The 23797-nt window shown below is 38.4% G+C and overlaps 1 long non-coding RNA gene across 1 annotated transcript in view; it reads left to right on the forward strand.

Moving 5' to 3' along the window:
- Positions 1-22468, forward strand: part of LOC308072096 — a 31494-nt gene extending 9026 nt beyond the window's left edge. Inside the window, exon 2 of the long non-coding RNA XR_013931488.1 lies at positions 21-22468. This is a non-coding gene — a long non-coding RNA (uncharacterized lncRNA). The remainder of the gene's footprint in view (positions 1-20) is intronic.
- Positions 22469-23797: the final 1329 nt, after the last annotated feature.

Consider the following 23797-nt stretch of genomic DNA (forward strand, 5'->3'; position numbering starts at 1 on the left):
TGATGTTCTGTCCCATACAGGATATGAGAGTCTGGACAGCAGTCTGTAGAAAGCTCAGTATGCCTCCATCTTCTGCATGGACAAAATGAGCGATGATGATGATGAAGGTATAGAATCGCACGGAGGGGCTGATGCTGAAGATCAAACACACAGATAAGTAAGAGTGCTAAGATAAATAAAAATAGAAATTACTTCCCAGCCATCATACAAATCCTCAACAGTATCCTATTTTAATGATTTTATTGCTGTTATCTACACCTCAAAAATATGTATTTTTTGAGTAACTACACATTTATTTCAATTCACCTTCCTAATAAATCAACACACCTTGGGCATTTGCATCATCAAAATGCAGGTCAGCTTTTCCTAAATACTGAGAATTGTACAGTTAATGCTAGGGTTTTAATTTAAAAAGCTGAAGAAGTGCATTACAAAGAAATGAAATCCAAAATGGATTAAACTCCCGTTTTATTTAGCGGAAGAATAAAGATCCCTAGTATACATATTTAATTAGAGTCATAAATGTACCAACATTCTTAAATGTACTAATATTTTTAAACATGCGACTAAATCAAGTAACGGACTGGAACAAAGGGTATTATCAGCAATGCTGCATTCAGAGTCTGTTTGAAGATAAGCAGATGGGTAAGTTTAAACTCAGAAAAATAGATTTTTAGCCTAATAAATTTACCTCCCAGAGTCTCTTTTTTACTGTTTGGCAGTATGCTATTGTGGTGGGAGACACCTATTAATCTGAAAGTGCAATGGATCCTCTCTTCAGGAATAATTTTTCTTGCCTGCATATTTATATCTTCCCCACCCTTGATTTAGAAACTCTCATTTATCTTGAAAGAGATGGATATCAAACCCAACTCTTTCTCCAGATTAGAATGTATTGGGAATTGCTCAGATATATCAGTGCCATAGATGAAAAGAGATTCAGATCTTTCCTATGGTACTTGGCTCCTTCTGCGGAGATGTTACGACCTGTGAGCTCTGCAGGTGGTCAGGCTGCTAGGGCTGACTTCCCTAAGCTCCACGCTGTAGCTACAGAATTGCGTTCTCCTAAAGGCAACTTGGGGCAAGACTCTTATCTTAGATGACCTGATTTGTCTTTTGGGGCACATCCTCACACATACTTCTGAGGCACTGACTCTACCATCTATTTAAAGAGGAAATATTTCAGCTGGGAACCACTCAACTGCTGGACAAGCATTCTCTGTGTTTGAGACATCACCATCCAAAATAAACCAAAGCTGACCCTGTGAGTGTTCTTTCACAAGACATCAGAACGTTTTCCCCTGCCCAAAAGAAAACTTTTCTTGTTGACCAGGAGGTACACGCTGGATTGTACCAATGGTCCACCTACACCAGTGTGCCACCTCCTGCACTAGCCAGAATCAGACATATTTAGGAAAAATGCTGGAACTACACCGTAATCAAGTGGAAATTACCTCCTGGAGGACTTAGTCTGGTTTCTGAGAGTTAAACAATGACTCTTGCTTCAGTCAGGGGAAAAGCGATCGACTTTTACTTACTGTTGGATCGGAACTGATATATTAATATGAAAGTACTCAGAAAAGAGTGTTTATTGTCAGCACTGATTTCCAAAAAAACAGAACTTTTGAGGCTGTGTGAGCACAACCGGAGGTTTCTCTTTCAGTTCATTTGCTTTTCCTTATTAAACAACTTTCTCTATAGCAGCAATCAACAACAAGGTGAATTTTACATTCACCTAAAAAAATGCATTTGAGAAGAATAGATGATGGAGCTGTGTTAGCTTTAATGCAAAAGATTTTCTTCCCAAAGTGTTCATCATTCTATTCCACAAAGGACTTAAGAGCATGACATGATTAGCAGGTAGGAAAAATATCTGTGGAAATGATAACAGTACAAGCACTTGATGAACATGATAGTTATGGAAAAGATAAGGAACTTTCTGATCTGGCACTTAAAGATTTACAACTTGCAAACACTTTGGGGAGTACCATTGATTTAACTGACTTTTGAATGTTGACACAACAAGCCAGTGCTAAAACCGCTAAAAGTTCTGCTTGTGGATAGCCCAGACATTTGATGCTGCTTGCTTTGGGCCCACAGTTAATTTTTAACATTGTGGGGACAAGCCAGTGACCCTGTGTTCTCGCTCAGGAATGTCTGACCATTCACTGGCTCCCAGTTTCTACCGAACACCCACTATACTGGAATATTTTGATATTTAAAGATGCACCCAGTTCAAAAATTTACTGTGTTGCTATCATCTTTTCATCAGACATTGAGCTCTGTGGAATAATGTTTTGGAGTGAAGGTGCACTGAGATGTGAAAAAAGTTTGTAAAAGCTAATGATCACTCAAGGAGGAATTAAATGGCTTTTTATTATAATTTCTTATTAGGTTTAAGAAACTTCTTTAATGAAATCAGAATTGAGTACTTTGAATGCAGTAAAATTATGACTTTAACTTAAAATGACAACAGAAATCTGTAAGAATAAGTAAATTAGAATATTATAGAAATATGATTAAGATCTGTTTAACTAGTAATACAACTGAAAAGAGAGACATAGTTATTCTGAGCTTGATTTATTTGTGGCTAGCAAGTTACAATTAAAATAAAACCTATTCGCTGCTTATTTACAACTTTATCATACAAGGACCATAAAGTGGAATTATACTGGGTGATTTAGTTTGCAGCTGTTTCTTTCTGCTTCTGTGTACACATCTAAGTCATGAAGAGAAAATGAGAGCACTAGCAAAATCAAAATACTTTATTTAAAACAAAACGTGTAATTGTTCAGAAATAGACTATTGACTTTCACTGGGTTAAACAGCTCATGTACTGATTAGGCTTGAAGCTATAATTGTTCTTGTCACCCAAACTCTGCTCAGTCAATATCTTTTTATCATATATATTTTTAATCACATATTAATAAACAAGAAGGTGTGCTTTATTGATGACTGGATTAGTTTATTGACCAACTCAACGACTCTATATATGGTTTCTGAACACAGAAACAAGGTCAATGTGTAAAGATGAGGAATAGTATATTCACCATCTTCAATATACTTAATTCTAGTACTCTACTTCCTTTCTTAGAAGTGCTGTAATCCATATAATTTGTCCAGTTCTTTTAGAAAGTATTTTGTATTTGAAACAATCTCACTGTTCAAGCACATTTTTGATTGAGTTTCAGGAAATTTAGACTTGTATGATCTCCCCTAATTTAACATAATTTTTGCAGCCTGATACCAAGCTGTGTTATTTTTCAAACCTTTGGGAATTCAAGTTTTCAGATACTTGTAGATTCTTACCAACTCTTCTTTAGTTACTTAGATTTTGGAAAATATTTAGACTTTTCAGATTCTCGTAACTGCTAACTTTCTTCATCCTTCTAATCAGTTCTTTTCACTTTTCTCTCTAGGAGATGTTATCATGAGTGTTCCCCTCAAGTAATTTGGGTTTGGAATGATGGCTTCTAAAACAACTGTATAAAACTAACAATTAAGGCAGTCCTAGAACATGGCAGTACCTGTGTGTATTCTTTTCTGTCAGACAAAACCTGTGCAAAGGAACTTCCATTTCCCCCCTCCTTTTTTTTTTTTTTTCTTAATTATTCTTTTTATTTTTCAATGGGATGAAAAGTGGAATAGAAATAGATCTTTTCATCAGCATCTCCATTTTTACAAAACACTGTTTTGCAATATAAAAGTAACAAATTGAAAATGTGTTGATGACTTTGCCTGTCAGGCACTCATATGATCACCTAAAACCAAAACTCATGTGGAAAAACAGCTGACTGCCAGCATGTACAGCTGTGCACATCAGCCAGAAACAGACAAATTATGTTCCCAGCCTCAAGTCTGTAGTCTCTAAACCCCTTCAAATGCTTTTTTCCTCAAGGTATGAGTTTAAAATAGATTAAAATAATAATTCACTGCAGTATCACGTATCTCTGTGAATCACAAAATCTCTGATTTTACCAATGCCTCATGCCTGAACTGTTTAGGTGATGAGATGTAAGGAAAAAAAAATCTGGCTCAAGTCTCTCAAAAATAATATGCAGAGGCACCATTACTTTGGTTTCTCACTGTGCATTTCTTCAGATGCCTCTCATATAAGCTCCATTGCCCCCTATGGATTACTGCTCACAATAAAGAGAAGCTATTTGAAGAGGTCTCTGTGTTTCTTTTTCCCCACCCAAGAACTGTGTTTTGTCTTTGTCTTCCAAGTACAGTATTATCAGCTTTGTTTCCCAAACATTAATTCATTTGTTATCTGACTACATTCCTACTTTTTCTAGGTCCTTTTATAGTACTGGTTGGATTTATATTGTTTTTTAGGAAGAGGGGGAAAGTATCTTAGTACAATGCAGTAGTATTTTTCTGTGCCTTTGACTCTGGAGTTTTTTCTTTTTTTTGTAAATGCTATTCTATGATCCTCAGACTGCTGGTCGAGGGAAACACTTAAGAGATGTTTATACTGAAGTATAAAAATCTAGTGTAATGATGAAGAAAAGGCTGCTGGTGTAGAGTGCTATTAAACACCAATCAATAGCCTCCAGGCACTTCAGTTTTAAGTGGGGGAGTTTGAGAAAGCAAGTGTAGAAGAGGAGGTCCTTCACCCCACTAATAACTCAGAATACTGTGAAAGGGGAATTGAGGCGATAGCAGAGGGTCAGGCTGCAAGTTCTTCTCAGGAAGCAAAACGTGATACAGAAATGCATCCAAACCAAATGCAGACTAAAATCCTGCAGATGACTAACATACTGGCAAAACCATTCACATGAGTATTATCCCTGTAAAAGTGCCAAGTACACCAAGATATTGTGTAGAAGTTCTGGTCATGCAAGGTAAAGCTTCCCAGAGGCACCCTTTAATTGGTCTAATTTTCCCTGCCAAACATCATCAAAGTTTTAGATGTTCAGGCCAGGTCTTGTCACTTTACTATTTCATCACTTTTTGGATTACCTACTTGCAGCATAAATGTTCTCAAATGTATTTGCTGCCAGTATGTTTTTCTCCCTTTCACATATACACTGCCTTTCCCAAGAGTCTTATTGAATCCTGAAAAGGTAGAGAAAGGAAAATTATGAAGCATGAACTACTATTAAACCCCACAAGGTAAATGGTTGTCCAGACAGTTTTTAATATCCAGGGCAGGCACAGAAAATCTTTCCAGCACTTTAGGAACACAGTCCCCTCTACCTCTACTTAATTTCTAGCATTTTTGAGGAAAAAAAATCCCAAAACACAAGAAAAAGCAGCAACTATGCAAACCATAGATTCCATATGCTACTCCCTATGTAGATTTGTAGGAAGTATATGGAGTTAGGTAAACAAAAGCATTTCTGGGAAAGTTGTTATTAAAGGGAAGGTAACTACTAGAGCTAGTTTATGAAATGATTGAAATGAGTACTATGCATGATGAATAGGCTGATTTCCATAGTAGGAACACACCAAACCATGCCAGCGTGGGCTGACTCACCGCAAATAGGTGGGTTTGACTCTTGCCTCTGACAGTGACTTATTGCATGGCCTTGGGCAAATCCCTAAACGTTTGTTTTTACTTCTCCATTTATATGATCTGGATAATACTTACATACCTGAAGGGGATATTTTAAGATACAATATGTGTAAGATACTACAAAGATTTTAAATGCTGTAACATAGCTAAGCCTCATTAATACCATCAGGCTAAAATAAACACCCGGATGATTTAGGTAATGTGGTACATGTTCCTGGAACTGGGGAACTTCACTAAACAAAGAGTAAAATCTTCAAAGAGCCAGAGGAAAGGGAATGTACAACCCATTGTAAAGCCAAAGTACTCTGCAAGGGTGGGTGAATTTGTTGGGGAGGAAGAACAAGTTTGTTAAATAGGCAAGAGTTCAGTCTTCATTAATTAAGTGGTTGGGCAGAGCTGAAAAGCAACACGTGCTCAGCAGTGGGTGAAGGCAACAAAACCTGCAGGCCTCAGGTACCCATCTGTGTTGTGGCTAGGGAGGACTTTGCCGAGGTGGGACCGGAGGGTTTGTTCCTATTTCCTTTCATCCAGACCTTCTCCTGCCAGGAAGGGGAGACGGCCTTCTCTGAAACAGCATGAGGTGCTCTGGGGGCTCGCCAGGGCTGGATCCTACCGAAAGGACAATGCTTATCCAGCTGAACCTTCCAGCGGGGGAGAAGTTCCAGCATGGTGAGAGATGGAATAGAATCCCCTCTGACAGAGAAGGGCCCTACTGCCGTCGCTGGGTAGAGCGCCCACCATAGCTGGCCGCAGCGAACCCGCCTGCAGCGAGGACAGTAGTGACAGGCCCCCGGCCCCTGCTGGGGTCTCTGGGCCTGACACCAACGTCCTGAAATCCTTAAACCCTGCTTACACCAAGAGGAATGCACTTCTGGGCTCACCCAGAGAGAGGCAAAGCCAACACACAGACTATCAGATAAGATAATACAGCAGCATTAGCACTTCTGAGGTTTTTTCCTTCCCGCCCCCCCGAAGTATTTTTCCACAATTAGGGCCTCAGTGCAAAAACACACTCTTAAAAGAAGGGTGAGGGAAAGCTCGGCAGCACAGAGTGGTATAGTAGGATGTGATATCAGGTGAAGTGCTCCAGAAGTAGGAGGCAGAGGCTGGAAGTGAATGAGGAAGAGGAGGAGAAGCCGGAGTAGATGTTCTCGTAGTGAGGGAGATGCAGCTCGAGGGTGGGAGAAGAGGGGCTTCTCCCGAGCAGAGGTCGGTGGTGGGGAGCAGGTGATACAGCAGTCAGGTTCCAACTATCAAGAAATGATGACTGGGACAATTAGTACCGAAATCTATTTTTTCCATTAGACATATTTCTTTTGGCATCCTAGTAAATCTGAGAAAACAAGCTGAGTGGCCTAGCTTTGAGTGGGTTGTGATCCGGACAGGACCTCCAACTTTTGGGGATAAACCTCAGTCCTTTTTATGGTTTGACAGGAAAGGAGAGACAGCCTGCCCTGTCTCCAGAGCAGCTCTACCATCGTCCTGCTCTGAATGCCCATTCTTGGTTAGAAAATGCTGCCCTGTCCTGCAGCTTGTATCGCCCAGGTTAGTCCTGAGGAAATGAGTCCTGACCGTCATCGCTGAGACTGCCCAGCAATAAGAACCAGAGAATGGTGGGCAGAGAAATCTGGGAGATTTGCCTACAAAAAGCACTTCTCCTCCTAAACAAAGCAGTCACAGGCAGGCACACTCAAACAGTATAGTATGTATGAATAAAGTAGGCTGGACTTGTCACACATCCCACAGAGATGTCAAGGTTATATTTAAGTTGCTAGAACAGACTGCTCCACAGCTCCTTGGTAGATGTTACCGAACGGCACAATTTGTGTACTTCATATACTATACCTATTTATCTGTCTTATTTACTACTTATGATGACTCCAAAGGTGGGCACAGAATCTTGAGCGTGGTTTGAGACACTAACACAGTGCTGGCTATAAAACTCTTTCCCATACCAGAAAATAAAACTGTTTACAAGCTGAAAATACTTCTGTTAAGTCCTTCATTGATACACATCATCTGAGAGACACAAAACCAAACTCATATTAAACTAACAAAGCTGATACATTTTTACTACATCTACAGACCACAGAACACTTTGCTTTCAAGAAAAATTGAATAAATCAGAGCTTTCTTAAGGATACTTCTCCCCTTGTCTTCAGAAAGTCCTTAATGTGACATCTGTCCCTGCACTGTCACCTCTTTTAAAACTAACAAATGCATGACATATAATACAAGATTTATAAATTAAAGAAACCCACCCCTTTTAAGTAATATTCTTTAAATCTCAGTTTCTGACAGTCCTCCTATTTGCTCAGTAACTGTAATAGGCGTATTTTTCAGAAAATAGTGAATAAAAACTGACAAGCTATCGGGGGAATCTGAATGCATAATTGATAGGGGCATAAATTAATATGATTAGGCCTTTATTGGGTGCCACTGCTGCCAAACCTACAAAAGGGGCATGGAATAAAACATGGCTATGTTCTCAGGGCTGACAGACATCAATATGTAATGCATATTATCTCAAACCTTCTCATGTAGTCTGCGTATGACAGCACTCAACCTAATTGAAATTTTTATCTTTCTGTTGCATACAGACAGTTTTGACTAGCTGCTTCCAGGGAAAAAGAAATCCAAATGACCCAAATGAAGGTTTCTCTGTAGAGGTATATACCGTTCTTGCAAATCACTTTAAAATGGCTTTTTGCTCTCTGGTTTTATAAAGCCATCTTCAGAAACCTGCATGAAAGACAGCCCAGGACGTGGTTTGCCTCTCTCCCTTTTAACTAAGCTTAACAGTTAAGCTAAAAGAAAGAAGGCAGTCAAAAGATTTCTTTGTAAAAATCAATATATTGTTTGCTCACTTCAACTGAGGCCTCATTTTGCTACTGTTCTTCATGCTGCATATATACAGTTTAGGAAAACATAATTTTCCTGTCTATTATGAAATTTGTAACAGTATCTCCCTCCAGACCTGTGAGGAAAAAGTTAAAAAAATCGAGTGATTTCTTGAACAGACACCCCTAGTCCCTCAAAAAATGTTGCTCAGGTGATACAGCTTCATTTAGATAATTCTAAATTATTTTTCAAGTTTTTATTTTTCAGTTCTCTTTATGAATTCACACACTGAAATGAAAAGCCGTGGCAAAACCATGATAGCTATCAGTTCTAAAATGTTTCAAAGATTTTGGTTAAATGAGAACGTAATCTATATTCACTTTTCATGAAGGGTTTTTGCTTTGATAAGTCAAAGTTGATTAAAAAGTTTCACATTTAATATTTTGCTCTTTATTGAAAAGTTCTGTACTGTATGAGTGTTCCCGAGAACGCATGCTACCATTACTAAATATTTTTATTACAGTAGTGTTGGATGTTGTACAAATAAGATAAGGAGTCAGCTTCTGCTCCGCTGTTTACAGTCTAGAATGGGATTATCCCTCGAGTAAGACACATTTAACCTGTAAAAATCAAAATAAAGCAGACAGGGACAGAAATGGGTCCAAGAACTCATTTTGACTTTACTGAAACTCACTTCCTAAGACATAAGGAAGAAATCTATTTTTTCTTTCTGAAATATATTTTAAATCCTATGTATTTACTTTGATAAATGATAATCATGTTCTCGGTTATTTTCATGCTGTGATATAAAGACAAAGGCAGTATAGCTAAAAAATCACTTTCTTCTGTTAATCGACAATATTGTACTCTTCTAACTCATCACTCCATTATCACAAATGGTAGGAAATCCAATAAATATAAAGAGGCCACATGTTTTGTAGCTTGGAGAATGACACATTGCGTTCTGAAAGATCCATGTTGCTGCACCTGTTATTTCAAGTAATTTATTTATTTCAGAGGCTATAAAGCACTCCCATTTTCATTTTATACCTGCCCTTGGTAGTTGCAAGTTCAAGATGTGAAACAAACCTGCTATGATTTCCATTCCATTTATGTATCACAAAGAGAGAGGTCAGGGCACTTGATAGACAACAAGAGCTCATGAACTTTCCCTTGAGCACTGTGGAGAAACTCCAAGCCTTATTTCACCCTAATGTGAATTTGTTATACGAATTAAATTCTCACGAAACATATTGAGAACCTAATGCTGCATGGTTTTGGTATTGTTTGTTCCTACTTCAGTGCTCTATTGAAAATATATCTTTCCTCTGTTTTCCAGAAACAAGACTGATAACGATGTGACTAGAAAAAACCCTGTGTGTGCTCTGCAGTGTTGTGTACATTGTCAGGTGGATGAGGTGACTTGAGGCTGTAGAGATTTAAAGGCTGGGTATTTAAATTGTTTTACTATTTTGATTCTGTGTAACTTTTTTTTGTACTACTTGGGAACGTCAGTATTTACAATTTAGTGGCTATAAATAGGAAAAATAGAATAACAAGAAATCCCCAACCCCATCAAACACATTGGCTAGAAGATGGCTTCAAGGGATGGCTCCTGATCTTGTTTCTTACTTAGAGTGATATTTAAATTCTGGAAGGGCTTCTCTTATTAGAACATGGCTTGGACTTGTAACTACTTCAGGAGTTTCTTAAGAAAGGGTCTTATTATAGCTCAGAAGACTCTTCTAGTGACATGTGACACAGTTTGAGCCTCTTACAAGGCCAATAGCAGAACAATTTCACAATAATACTAAACATCGCAGGACAGTAGTCCAAGGTGAATTTCAGGGGTTTGTGTCTTAAAAATAATTTCTCTTATTAATCTCTGTTTTTTTGGGTGATCTGGTCTTTCTCAGGGGCATGAATACAGAACAGTTCATCTAGTGGTAAAGCCTGCAGGTCAAGACAGTATTTGAGGCACTAGGCTTCCTTCTTCTCCACCTGATAAGTTACTGAGTCCTTTTGTCCCACACCAAAATGCTTTCTTTCATCCACTTTGTTTCAGGCACACAGAGATAGACACTCATTCAGTCCACGTGTTCAGCAGCTCTGCTTGTTTTTCAGAGAGGGGGATATTACACACTGGAAGAGGAGCCTGAATTGACACCCATGCCTGGCTTTCTCCTTTTTTAGCTGTCAGATACTGCTAGCATGACCACAGCGGATGGCAGAGACAGGTATGGCAAGACTGGAGTGCAGAGTGGGGCTGGCTCGCACCACAGCGCACAGATCTCTTGTAGCAGTTGTTACCCAGTTGTTTGGCATCTCCCATTTAACTTTATAACCCCATTGCTGTCATCTATAGTCCAGAAGAACAACATGTTGCTGGGGGCCTATTTTGCCCACTAGGTGAAAAAAGGAACAGTTAACGTTCACAGTATAACGTACTCCTCTGTATGTGCACGCATACTTGTAATTTTGGAGGAATGGACATGCAACAGCTTGAGTAAACAAGATGAACTCATGATCTTAGTCACTCTGGTCCAGGTTCAACTATGCTGGGTAGTATCTTATACCACAACTAAGTCCACAGAAGTCAATATGAGTAATGTATTCCAAATATAGCTTAAAGTTAAAAATCACTATTTCTAATCCAACCATAAGGTACATTTTTATATCCGTTTCCACAATGCAACTTCAAAACTGGAATCATAAGTGCTTACTTGAGTCCATGAATAAAACTAGCATGTGAAACAAATAAGAAGGCTTGCCAGTAGCCTGGGGAGTACCGAGGTAGGATCCTGCAAACTGGCTTGGGTGCTGCCCTGGGTTTGAATATAGTTTTGGTCATAAAGGTCCAGATTTTGCCAACCTGAGCACCAATATCAGATTGACCTCTCTCAGACAAATGTAAGCTAGCTAGGACTTCCACAGAAAAGTGATGGTGGTGAGGTGGTTGCTTGCTTTGTGTAGAACAATGCAAACCCTTTGACATTTTCACAGTATTTTGGTAAGCTGTGAAGAACGGTGGAGGTTTTTTCAATAGAACAACTTCACGTGCTTACACATGAGAAAAGCAAAACCTGCCATGGCACTCACAGTGGGCGAGGCTTTCTTGCTGTCCTACATACTTCAGTATATATCAGACTCTCTACTCGGCCAAAATAGAATTGAACTGTGTGCGATGCAAGAGTCAGTAGATGAACCTAGCTTGTGAAGATGGAAATTATGTGGAGATGGCTCCTGTGCAGCACACATTTTAAACTCTCCAGTAGGGACTGAACGCTGCAAGACTATGAAGATGCTTCATGTTGCAAATCAAGGTTATTACAACGGCCTTGAAACCAGTCAATGAACATAGGCCCAAGAATGATGTTAAATATGGGGCAGGAAAAGAGAGAAACTAGCACTATTTCATAGATATGAAAGCACAGGACTGCCCAGAAACGAAAGCAATACCTACAGTGCGACTATAATAAATCACAGGTATTAACTAGCTCACAGTACCCTTGTATGGTAGGGATGGGCTGCTATCCCTGCGTGCAGAGGGAAGAACTGAGACCCAGGAAACAAGAGGTACATTTCCAGAGAGGCGAATGGCACCCGAGGCCTCCAAATCTGTTTGTAGTGTTGAGCTTTGTTCCTCCCCAACAAAGTATTTTGCCTAAGGTCAAAAAGGGTTTTTAAACAGAAGTTGCAGAAGTTCCAGTCCTAAACCCCCACCAAACCACCTTGCATAATATTGGCAAAATTCTACTGGGCTTATTGTAAACCACTGAAACCCCAAATTTGCAAAATAACTGTGGCTCTTCAAGAGGCTAGAACTTGCCTGAAATTAGCAAATTGAAATCCATATGAGGTGTTAATATTCTTTACCCTCACCGCAAAGCCATCTGAGGAATTTCAGCATTGTGACATTTTCAAATTACCAAATTGAAGCACTTTACATGTTAGCAAAATGCATTGCGCCAACCATGTTTTAAGAAAGATCATTTATCACCTCTGGAAAGTTGCTGAGTAAATCCTTTTGACTTTGGGCTATCCCATTCATCCTTGTTTCAAATAATGTAATTCTAACATTGTATCGATATTCTTTAGATTTCCCCCCCTTCTTTTCCGTTTAAAAACTGGTTTCTAAATACATTTGATGCAACTAAGTTTTATATTTGTCTCCTTATGGAAGTATGCAGAAGATGTGTTCAGCTATATTGATCTCTGAGGAAATGTGGATGAGGTAGATAATGTGAAACCTTTTTGTCATTACTAACAAGTTATATGGGTTCTGGAAACTTTCTGTGTTTGGCTGACTAGATAAGTGGATGCACTCACATTTATTTGATTGGAAAAGTATGGGGAGTAAACTATGTCTCCCCAGTTTCTGTACAGAATTGATCTTTTGTGTATCTATGCTTTTCTATTACAGCAAAGGAGTCGGCGATTATGAGAGCAGACGCACCCCTTTCTTTCTGCTGGAGTCTTTGGAGACCAGCCTCAAAGAAAAGGGAAGGGACGTAAACAAATTAAGAGAGGGGAACAAAAGGGCACAAGGCAAAGTGCTGAACATTTCTACCTCTAACCTTCAGAAACTGAAGGAGAAAGAAATTACTGCTCTTGACTTTATTAGCTCCTTGCATCTCTCTCACATCTGTGACAGACTACCCTTACTCTGCCTGCTCTGGGGTGGCCGCAGGTGACAGGTACTTGTTCGGTTATGGCTCAGCTGCAGGAGCCACAGCTGGTGCTTGGCCTTACTCTGCTAGCTGGGATACCAGGTAGAAGGTTGTTAGTGTTTATGTGCAAGTCCCATGACTTGTTGTATAGGAGTTTGTCTAAAAGATGAATGAATAAAAACTGAATGAGGTCCTTCCTACTGCGAAACTATCACTTAAATGATTTTTCCCACCCCTCCATTCTAATTCCTCTCCAATTGTTCAACAAGCCTCAACGTACCCTCTTTTCTCTGAATTTCCAGACTAGGTTCTATATCTGCTCAGCTGTGGGCACCAAGACATATGCAAACCTCTGCAAACAAGTCCAGACCATGAAATCTGAATTCTGGATCCAGGCTATACTTTGGTGATAAAGAGGTCTTTCAGTCCTCTTGCATCACTTACTCTCTCCCCGTATAGGTTACTACCTTCTTGCCAGAACCGATTCAACCCCCCGATTTGTGGAAACAACAAATAATCCAGTGAAAAGATTTTGTTTTAAAAAGCATATCTTTTGCTCAATCTGGTTTGCAGTATGACCACAAAACAAAAAAAAAAAAAAAAGTTGGACAAGCTTAAGTGAGGCAAAAAAGTACTTTTGGCAAGGGGGAAAAGCAGCTGGGAACAGGAGTCATTTAAACAGCTGTTGCTGTTTTGATGCAGAGGATTCATGAGGCAGGGTTAGGTGCTGTACCCAGAGTGCATAGGTGAGGAGAAGAAAGACTTTTGTGCTGCTTTCTTAAGCTGATGGCTTTCAGGATCAGATGGTCAGAAACAGCCTCCCTGTAGACAGCAGACAAAAGCAAGTTGCCCGCATGCTGCCTCCTGTCCTAGACAGGCAGGTTTTACAGCTGAGACCCACTGTTATGGGGTACAGCCCTCCTGTGCAACCCTTGTGCATATACTGATACGAGTTCAACACGCTGGCTCTCGGCTTGATGTCTTTTCAGCTAGAATCTTCCTTCTTCCTCCCCTGCGCCCCAACACACATTTTTTGACTCCTCTTTTTTCCTGAGCCCTATGAGCTGTCATGGGATACTTTATCATGAGGTCTCTTTGCACTTTTTTTTTTTTTTTTTTTTTTTTTAAGTTCGGCTTTACATCAGTCTGCCCTGTTTATGAAAACACAAATCCATTAGTTTAACATCCATATGGTCAATCTCCTTTCTAAAGTTGGTTCCTGACCTGCAATACCACTCCTGATGATGATTGGCATAAAGCTTGTCTAATCACAATAAAACCTGTGCAGACTAAGGTCTCTGTCCTTCCTTTGGTGACCTGTTAGGCATTTCAGCTTTTCATATAGGTGTAGACTAGTACTTTTTTAATCCACTCTTATTCAAATTAAGCAAATCTCTGCCATGATTGTTAAAATTGGCAGATAGAAACACACAAGATCTCAAAATTAAAAGCACAGAACTCATGCAAACAGGCAAAGTGATGCACGGTGGACAAGAGACACAGCTCAGAAAACCTGGAATGGAGCCCTTGGCTTTAATTAGCTATACCAATTTATGTTTTCCAAGAATCTGGCCTGTTTCTTAAAAAAAAAAATGTTTTGGATGTGTTAGAAAAATTGGGTGTATAAATTACAGCTGCCCCTATGACACTTTAACTTGAACGACCAGTACTTATTCAGTCAACTACAATAGGTCTCGCTGTCCTTGGCAGGATTACAGGGGTAATATTTTTTAACATGGATGAGCAGCTCTTGAACAATTTCTCCAATGTATTAAGCATGAACGGGCTTTTCTTCAACATCAGGTGTGCATGTCTTCTCACATTTTTCTCCACCACACATATTTATTGTGGCCATTACAGGGGGAAAACTTCCCTTCCTATAAATGTTTGTCTTCTCCTCCACCCTTTTTATGGTAACACCACAAACTGATGGAGTGATCTTGTTTCACATGCCTGTCTTGGTTTATTTATTTATATAATCAAAGATGACACTCACTATTGTTGGAGTATATTGCTACAGTTTCTTCATTGCTTGCAAAGGAACTTGTGGACAAAGATAAAGACAGACTATGATAGAAATTCTGTTAAAGACTACTTCTTGTAGCTTCCTATTGGCAAGAAATCTCATTTGTTTAAAGGGAGTTTATAATACACACAAGATTGCAAGCTTATTTAAAAAAAAGTAGTAAAATACTGTTAACTTAAGCTGCCTTTATAAAAAGTTTTGAAGGCCTTGAAATATTCTCTACTGACAGCTGGACATGGATGACTTCAAATTGATGAAATAAAAATATAAATATCTTTTACATAAGAATGGTTGATACAACAACATGACTGGTACACAGCACATGTTATCTCAAACTCTGTATCTTAGGGTCTTCATCTTCAGAAAGACAATTGCTACGGGTTAGGGAGAAAAAAAAAAAAAAGTATTCAAAAGCTTTAGTAGCAGCTGTTTCATCCTTTCATTGATTATCAATCCATTGCCAAAGCAGACTGTGCCTTTGTTTTTGTCCCCTGCCCCACCCTTAACCTGCATTTTTTTAATTGTTTAATAATTTATGGGAATATATTCTCCTGTATTTATATAAATTCCTTAGGCAACATAGCAGTTGCTTCTATAGAAAAGCTATATTAAGAATTTTAGGTATTGGTAATTGGCAATCTAACTTTGAAGATGCAAATGAGAAGTTCCCTGTATAGCATCCAAGTCTACCAAAGATTTACAGAAAAGAGAACAAGTACATGCAGGCTGAAGTGGAAATAAAAATCTTTACATCACACACATTCTGAATAAAATTGCATGTTTTTAATTGTATTTTTATTGCCTCTTTCATAGAAAAAGGTACTCTGAGCCTAATCCTGCTGTTTTTCTAAAGTTCAGAAATAGGGTCCAGTAATACAAGACACATGGGAAGACTTTTGCAAGTCTATGTGAAGCAGTATATTGAAAGAAAATGCCTTCATTTGCCTGACCAAATTCTCATTTTAATTATTTGAGACTCCAAACTTCCTTTTCCTTTAAGTGATATTCCTTTAAGTATGTTTTCTTAGCTCAAGTGTCAGATCAATTAATTTTTTCTCTTTGCTCTAGAGAAGACTTCTTTTATTACAAAAAAAGGAAAAAAAAAGTACATATGTGATAGTAACTTTAATTATTGAAGGTTTTTGACACCACTGATGAAAATGCTTCCCACAAAGTCAGCTTTGAGCGTAGCCAGTGACAGCGCTGTGAAGGTCAGTGTTCAGATTAACATGCTCACTGTAAAAACATATGGCAGATTTTTGTACTTATAGTAGTAGTAATGTATGAACTGATTGAAAGATTGAAAAACTTATATCCAGAGTAATTAGAAGCCTCTGATACTAAGCAAACTAAACAAGCTTCCTTGTGAAACAGAAGCTTAAAATTTATGTCCTTGCCTGTTTCATCTAATCTGAGATGACTTTGATTCCAAGAAACATTTTTTTTTTTTTTTTTAAAGTTCCTTCTGAGACAGTTACCTGGCAGAATTTGGATTGATGGAACAAGATCCCTGGTATCTCCCCTAATATTAAAGATGTTACACACTGGCATTCTGATTCCTTTCGCCTCTCAGGGTGTAAATCAGGGAACCTTCATGGAAATCAGCAAGTATTAGGCCCAAGAGCTTTCAGTGTGTGACAGAATTAATTTTTGGCTGGCAGACTCTTATGAAAACTGATTTCTGAAAAAATCAGATCTTTTTAATGACAAGTAAGGCCTCACACACCAGCCAAGCAGATGGGGAATTGTGCAGGACTTTGCACCAAAGAAAAATTGTGCTTTGATAGTATCACCATCACGTACACATTCAAGGCTGATGAGAAGTACGAGTAAAGATAAGCATGAGACTTTCCTAAGACAGCTGACAACACACTGAAAGTTTTGGAGAAGAAAGTAAATATTCTGAAAGAATAAACCCCCCCTCTAGAACCCCGCAAAACAACATATATATGTGAAAGGACTGAAAAAGGAGTCGTAGCTGATAAAAGAGAGAAGTCAGCTGATGTTCTTTGAAACAGAGGATTTGGAAACCATTTACTGAAATACAGAGAAAGCCTTTTAGCAGAATCCTTCTTCTTCCCCCTTTTGTCCTCTGCCTTCCAATAAAGTCTTTTGAAAGATCATTATCCCGCAGAAGACAGTCACACAAATGTTTCCCTTCAACATGAAAATGCAGACTTTAAGTTACACTAAATAAACAAAACTCATCTGAAACCAGAACAAAAGGCAACAACAGGAATCTAGATATTATTTTAAACAAACTATTCAACAGAAACCCCCAGATCTTGGTGGCTAGTCATATGTCTAGTTGATAGATAACATGTAACAAGTGCTATTGAGTGAAGCTTGATGTGTTTTGCACATCTAGGTTACTCAGAGCAGTTTAGTCCTCCGTGGCCAAAAAGCATAGCATGAGGAACACACAGCATTGAAGGAGGAAAAAAAAAAATCTAAATCTGTCCTTAAGCAGTAATAATTGGATTTGGGGCTCTCTCCAGCACAAATTAGCATTTATGGCATCTGGCCCGTGGACCAGATGCTGTAGGACATTGGAGGTGTTTGGAAATGTCCAGTTAATGGCAGCAAATGGCTGTTAAGGGAAGAATGGGAGACAGAGACCTGTGAGAAAGGCAACACTTTCACCAAGCTCCACCTCAGAGCGTGATGTGCTGGTGGGACCTACGCCATTGCTCAAAGCAAATGGAGATAGCACGTCTCTGGGGGACTCAGGGGAAAAAAACAAGCAACTTTAAAAAATATTTTCATTTATGTAAAAGCAAAGCAATTTGGCACTCTCCATGTGTGCACCTAATGTAGTCAAATCAACCCTTCCAAGAAGTGGAAGGACATACTACCTCCTACCTTGAATTAGCTCTTTTAGACAGGCCATCCACCATTCAAAGCACCCTGCCATTTCAAGAAATTCTGATTTTTCCTTCAGCTATATGTCAGCTTGGCAGACTAATTCTGGTATGTGGCAAGCCAGGAGAGTCCAAAATGCCACTGAACATTTTAGTTCCATGAGAAAAATTAAGGAAGACGGGAGGCAGGAAGGGAGATTACTATCCAGTTCATTCTTTCCAGCTCATAATTCTCTTAAAACCTTTGGCAATTTCTGTGTCTGTAGGAGATCTCAGGCTTGGTGAACTAGTGCTTTGTAATACTGCACAATTGTACACAGACTTTTGAAACCCATATCAAAGATGCATACAAGCAGTAGTGTTAGTAGAGTCTTTGTTCATATTCTTTAAAATGTAGAAGTCAACATTTACAGCAGATTAACAGAGATCCTACAGCAGATCAAATGTCTAGAATTAAGTAAGAATCGTCAGAGGACAGACAATTGATGTAAAGGAGCAGAGAAACACAGAATGCATAAATCATAACCGAGAAAGTTAAACCAATGAGATTTAGCAATCATCAGCTTCTCAGTGACAGTTTTTATTTTGTCTGCTAGGTAGAGGACATGCTTGAAGTCTCATTTCAGTTCTATCTTTCCTTCACTTTTGGATTTGCAGATTCATTTGACCAGCCTGCCATTGCGACACTAAGTAGCACTATTCTGGAAATTTTCCAGCAAAATGATTTTTGTTTAGAACTGGAAAGTGAGACGCTACCACTGCCAGAAGTGTTTGTGGTGATCTATAAACATTATGGCTAACATTTTATCTGGAAAAGTTTTAAAGTTCCCAAACAGCTGAGGAGGGTTCAAACATGCCTCTTTCCCTTTTAGCTCCTTTGGCTGTAGCTTTGCTACTTGAGAAGCACCCACAGTTTACATATAGAGTATTTTATGGAACATGCAAAACATGCAAGACCTAGCTGAATTCTCTTAGCTAAACTGATTGAAAGCCATAGCCATCAAACTATTAGCCCAGCTAATCTCTTATGTATACACAACTCTTCATTATAACAAATATTCCAACAGACAAATAGTTAAGATGTAGGAGACATTTTCAACAGTCGGTTCCAAGAAACATTTATACACACACACACACGTATATATGTACATAACAGCTCCAAAGACTGAATGGAGAGAAACTCCAGCACAGCCAGCAGTAGCTGTAGCACCACCAGAGATACAAGAGCAGGGACGTCCATGTGGGTTTTCCTCATCTTAATCCATGAAAAGAGCAACGCAAGAGAATGATGAAGCACAGCATCAGTAAGAAACAAAGACAGCAGATGAAGAAATAACCCTGTTGGAGTCTGATGGAACCTGAAGCCAATGGGCAGCCAGTCTCCCTGCTGGGGTAGAAGGAAGAGTGGGATAAAGGGAAGGAGGTAATCTCCTTCAGCTTGGAAACTGTGCCTCTGTCTCTATGGGAATGGGGTGTTTAGCACTTTGTCAGCAGTAACAGCCCAACTGCTTTTTCTTCTGGCCTATGCATTAACAAGGGGGAGTTGAGGATTTTGAAAATTGCCTAAATAATTTAGACAAAAAAATTAAATGGCATTAAAAGCCACCACTTGGCCTTTAAAATCATTAGGCAATTAAAAGTCATCACTCAGGCATTTTCAAAGTTCCTTTCTTAAAAAAAGTCTTCAGAGCAAGTTTTAGAATCTTATTTTAATTTTTCTTAAATAAATCTTGTCCAAAATAGAGCTTTCAGAGATAGATGACTTTACCATTATCAAATCAACAGCCATTTGAAATGAATATTTCAAGCCCTCACATTCTACATGCAATGTGAATATCTCCGGAGGGAAAAAAAAAGGCATAGAATGCTTTGAAATTATGAAAGCTTGAATACACAGTCTATATTTTAAGATGCCATCTCATAATGTCCTTTGCACCAACCTGTTTGTTATGGTATCATTGGCCAAGAATTGCTTTCCAGGCTCCACTTAACACAGGGTCTGTGACGGGAGGTGGGAGAGGGAAGAAAAGCAGTGCGTAACCACAGGAATATCATCTCTAGTTGGAGTCAATGGAGCCCGAAGCTGGATGTGCTGAGGCACGCTGTGCAAAGCAATGGCAGAGGTAACCCGTCACAGCAGAGCCAATGGAATCAGGTGCAAAAAAATCAGAGAAAGAGTTTTATAAGAAGTTGAGGTTACTGTGAACACATCATAAGATAAAGCTGGATTTTTTTACAGCCTTTCATTAACCAGCTGCCTGCAGGACCGATGAAACAGATGCTCACCGGTACCTACGAACCCTACTCAAAAAGGAACTTCAGTTGTTATTGCCCTTCTCTCCTGCATGAAACACAAGGCAGTGTAATATATATCCAGATAATGCTTATTTCCCTCACTTTTTATCTTATTTTCTTACATCCTCTGTTAATTACTGAATTATTAAAGGACATGCCTGGTAATTTTGACCAGGAATATTTTCAAATATTTTATCCACACTTTTGCCCTATGACTAGTCAAAGAAAGTAGGGGGATCCTCTATGTATTTGAATGAATACGTTTCCCTGTTTAGCATGAAATGCTGCTTTCTTATCTTTATAAAGATAAGATGGAATTATCTTTCCTTGTCTTATTGCACATTGCTGACACAAACTGTTCCTAACCAGTGACAAGACCAAAATGTACAAACTTGTTTTATTTTTTAAAAAAGCTCTTCCTATCTACATAGGAACTTGGAAAGGAAAGGGGTAAAAAAATTCCATCCTGGTGAAAATCTGATGACACGCGTAATAAATTCAAATTCATTTAATTAGATTTCTTAATTGAAATTAACCTTGAGAAACCGAAGGGAAATTTATCAGCATACTTTTTTACTAGTTAGTGTGATATTCAAATGGTTTGCGAGTGACACTTATACCATGAGAACTGACTCAGTCACACAGTCCGCATCCAAGACAGGCTCTAGGGTTCCCTAAGCAGTACCAGTTGTACACTTTCCTAAGCTTTTGTTTCTTCTTAAGAACATGTTTCAATAAACATACTAAAAAGAGAGATATTAAGTGTTGGTAACTACTATTGTGTGTATTTTTCTTCTTGCTGAGAGATGCACAAGGTGGTTACAGCTGGAAAGAATCAGGTCAATATGACATTGCAAAATTTTAAGAAAAATGTAGGACCTTCCCCCTCCTGTCTGTATTTCCACCCTCTTCCTGCTCCCCAAATAGCATGCCACTAATAGCACTTTCTACTCACCTGATTTTACTTTAAGGCTTTTCAAGAGGATTGTCATTTATAGCCTGCAATTCAAGCCTGTTATTCCCTTTGCAAAAGAATCAGCCATATTGAACTGGAAATCTCACCCTCTAACTATTTATTAATATAGTTTTAAAGGAATTCTCAGATTTTTGTTGCTAACTGCTCACTTGGGTTGAAATGTGATGCACTTGTTGGCAGTGTTTCCCCAGAGGGACTGCAGTGAGACAGACTTACTCAAGCTTCACTTGAACACAGAAATGAAAATCAATAAACAATTTGAACTTCTCAGAAGAGAATTTTTCTCCTCTAATGAATATACAAGCTTGGTTACAGCTTAATTTAAAGATTGAATTTAGTGTGTGTTTTTTCCCTGCACCAGGAGCATGACAAACACAAGCTTCAAGTGACATGTCCCAAAGGGAGACTTATTGTTAAAAAAAAAAAAAAAAAAAAAGGAAAAAAAAGAGAAAAGAAAAGAATAGAAGAGAAAAGGCAAGCAAATAAGCAAACAGAAATTCCTGGTCCCATGACATAAAGATACCTTAAAAGTAAGGAAACTAACATGCAGCTGCAGAACAGATCTGCCTTGTAGGTGATGCGCAGACACCTAAACTTTAGGTTTCCCGTGGGACAAGTTTTTTAATGCATGTATTTTTATTTGCTTTTATAAGAGACTGCAAATAGGGTCAGACTACAGTGTAGAGATGTGGCTGTAAATTCTCTAGTAGTTTAAGGATGTTTGAATGCAGGATAGACGTGTGGGTTTTTTGGGTTAGTTTCTCACACACAAAATCATATTTATTTATAACATTTGCTTTCAGTATTTGAGCAGATTAATAATAAAATTTCTGCAAAAATTAATCACATTGATTCTACAGTCTTTTTCTTTATTTAATTAATGTTTCTAAAAATAAGACACACTTGAACTCACTATTAACTGCCAGAAGGGCTAGTGCTGGGATAAGCTACTGTGGTTTTGTTTTTCAGAATTTCTGCAGTTATCAAGCTAAACTGCTTTTGCCATCTGATAGTTTGTCTGAGCAAAGTGATTAGTTGAAAGCCACAAAAGTGATTGTGTGCAGTATTTTATTCTCCAGCTCATCAAGAAATAGATATGAATTGGAAACTTTGATCTCATCTGTGCAAACTGGAAACCAGATAAATCAGATCTTATATAATTGCATATCAACTAAGTGAAATAATAAAATAAGAAAGATCTATTTCAAAACCAGTCCTAAAAATATAGTGTTAGTCTGGAAATAAAAAAAATAAAAAAAAAAATAAAAAAAATAAAAAGAGTGGGAACATAGATGTACTGAAATACCTGAAAGTGTAGATTTCAAACAGTTGGTTGCAGTTTCTATACAGGTAAGCCCCTAGAGAATATATTTAAGGCATTCATATAGATAATAGGTAGCTTGACTTTCCAAACCGAAACAGTCAGAGTCACATTTTTGTTGCAATAAAAAAAAAATATCCTAAATTTCTTTAGCCCCTGAACTCTTTTTCACGTTTGTAATCTTAACACCCCACTCAAAGGGATCTCGCAAGCTTTTCATTTAAACTACAATTATTCTTTTGTCTACTGGGAACCCAGTGCAAAGATGATGTCCTGTGTGCAAGAAGCAAGCAAGCTGAATATTAATTAATGAACGCTACTTAATATGCGGAAGAAGAGGAGCAACAATCAGTCGTGAGCCCTTACATATTAACTTGTAGATCATTGTTATTCTGGGAGGCATCATAAGGCCAAATGCAGGTTACAACTAGTTTAGAAAATCTCTTTAATTAAGAAACATGAAAGTTTAAGTCTCTCATTATAAATATCTTATTGTGACCATAAAAGACATCATTAAATGGTGTGAGGGTATAGCACTTTTAATGCAGTCTGAGGTGATGAATTGGACTTCAGCTGTTAATCTTTTGGCAGTGGGATTCAATAAACAAGCAAAACACTGAGTTTTCACTATTTTTCCTAAGATGGAAAGAAACGAGTTTTCCTTTTGTTAAGGATCTAGGAAGGCCATGATGAACAGATCTCCATAAAACACCTCTCTCCAAATAAGTGGGTCAGGAGTTTCACAGAAACAGGAGAGTCACAGAACTACTCTCCTGTTTGTCACTTGCCATGACTATTGGCAGCCTTGCAGAATAGAAAAAAAAAAAAAAAGTGAATTATGTTGTCCAATACTTTTTGCTTTGCTAAGGTAACTGAAGGAAAAAGATGTAACATTCCCATTGGCATGTCTCTGGGCACATTGCTAAAGGAGACTGGCCTCCTTGTTCCTATTTATCAGATGGGAAAGCAGATCTGTGAAAAGATGAGTTGTGACCTAAGGCTACTTATGAGGGCAACATCAGAAGAAAACAGGTATGGCTTTCCAGACGCAGTCTCTATCTTTATCAATATTGCTTTCCCTTTTAGAGGAATTAACCCCCCCAATAGTAGTAAAATATATGAATATTAAATCACAATAAGAATACATCTTTATAAGATTCCTACTTCAAATCTGGCATGTCCAATGACAGGAGTGTCAGGGGATCTACAGGTTTTATTACTGCATGGAACCATGCAACAAATAAAACCCAAACCATCCAGTGCATAGTAATGAAAAGAACGCAATT

The sequence above is a fragment of the Falco punctatus genome, assembly GCF_963210335.1.
Source record: "Falco punctatus genome assembly, chromosome: 12".
NCBI lineage: Eukaryota > Metazoa > Chordata > Aves > Falconiformes > Falconidae > Falco > Falco punctatus.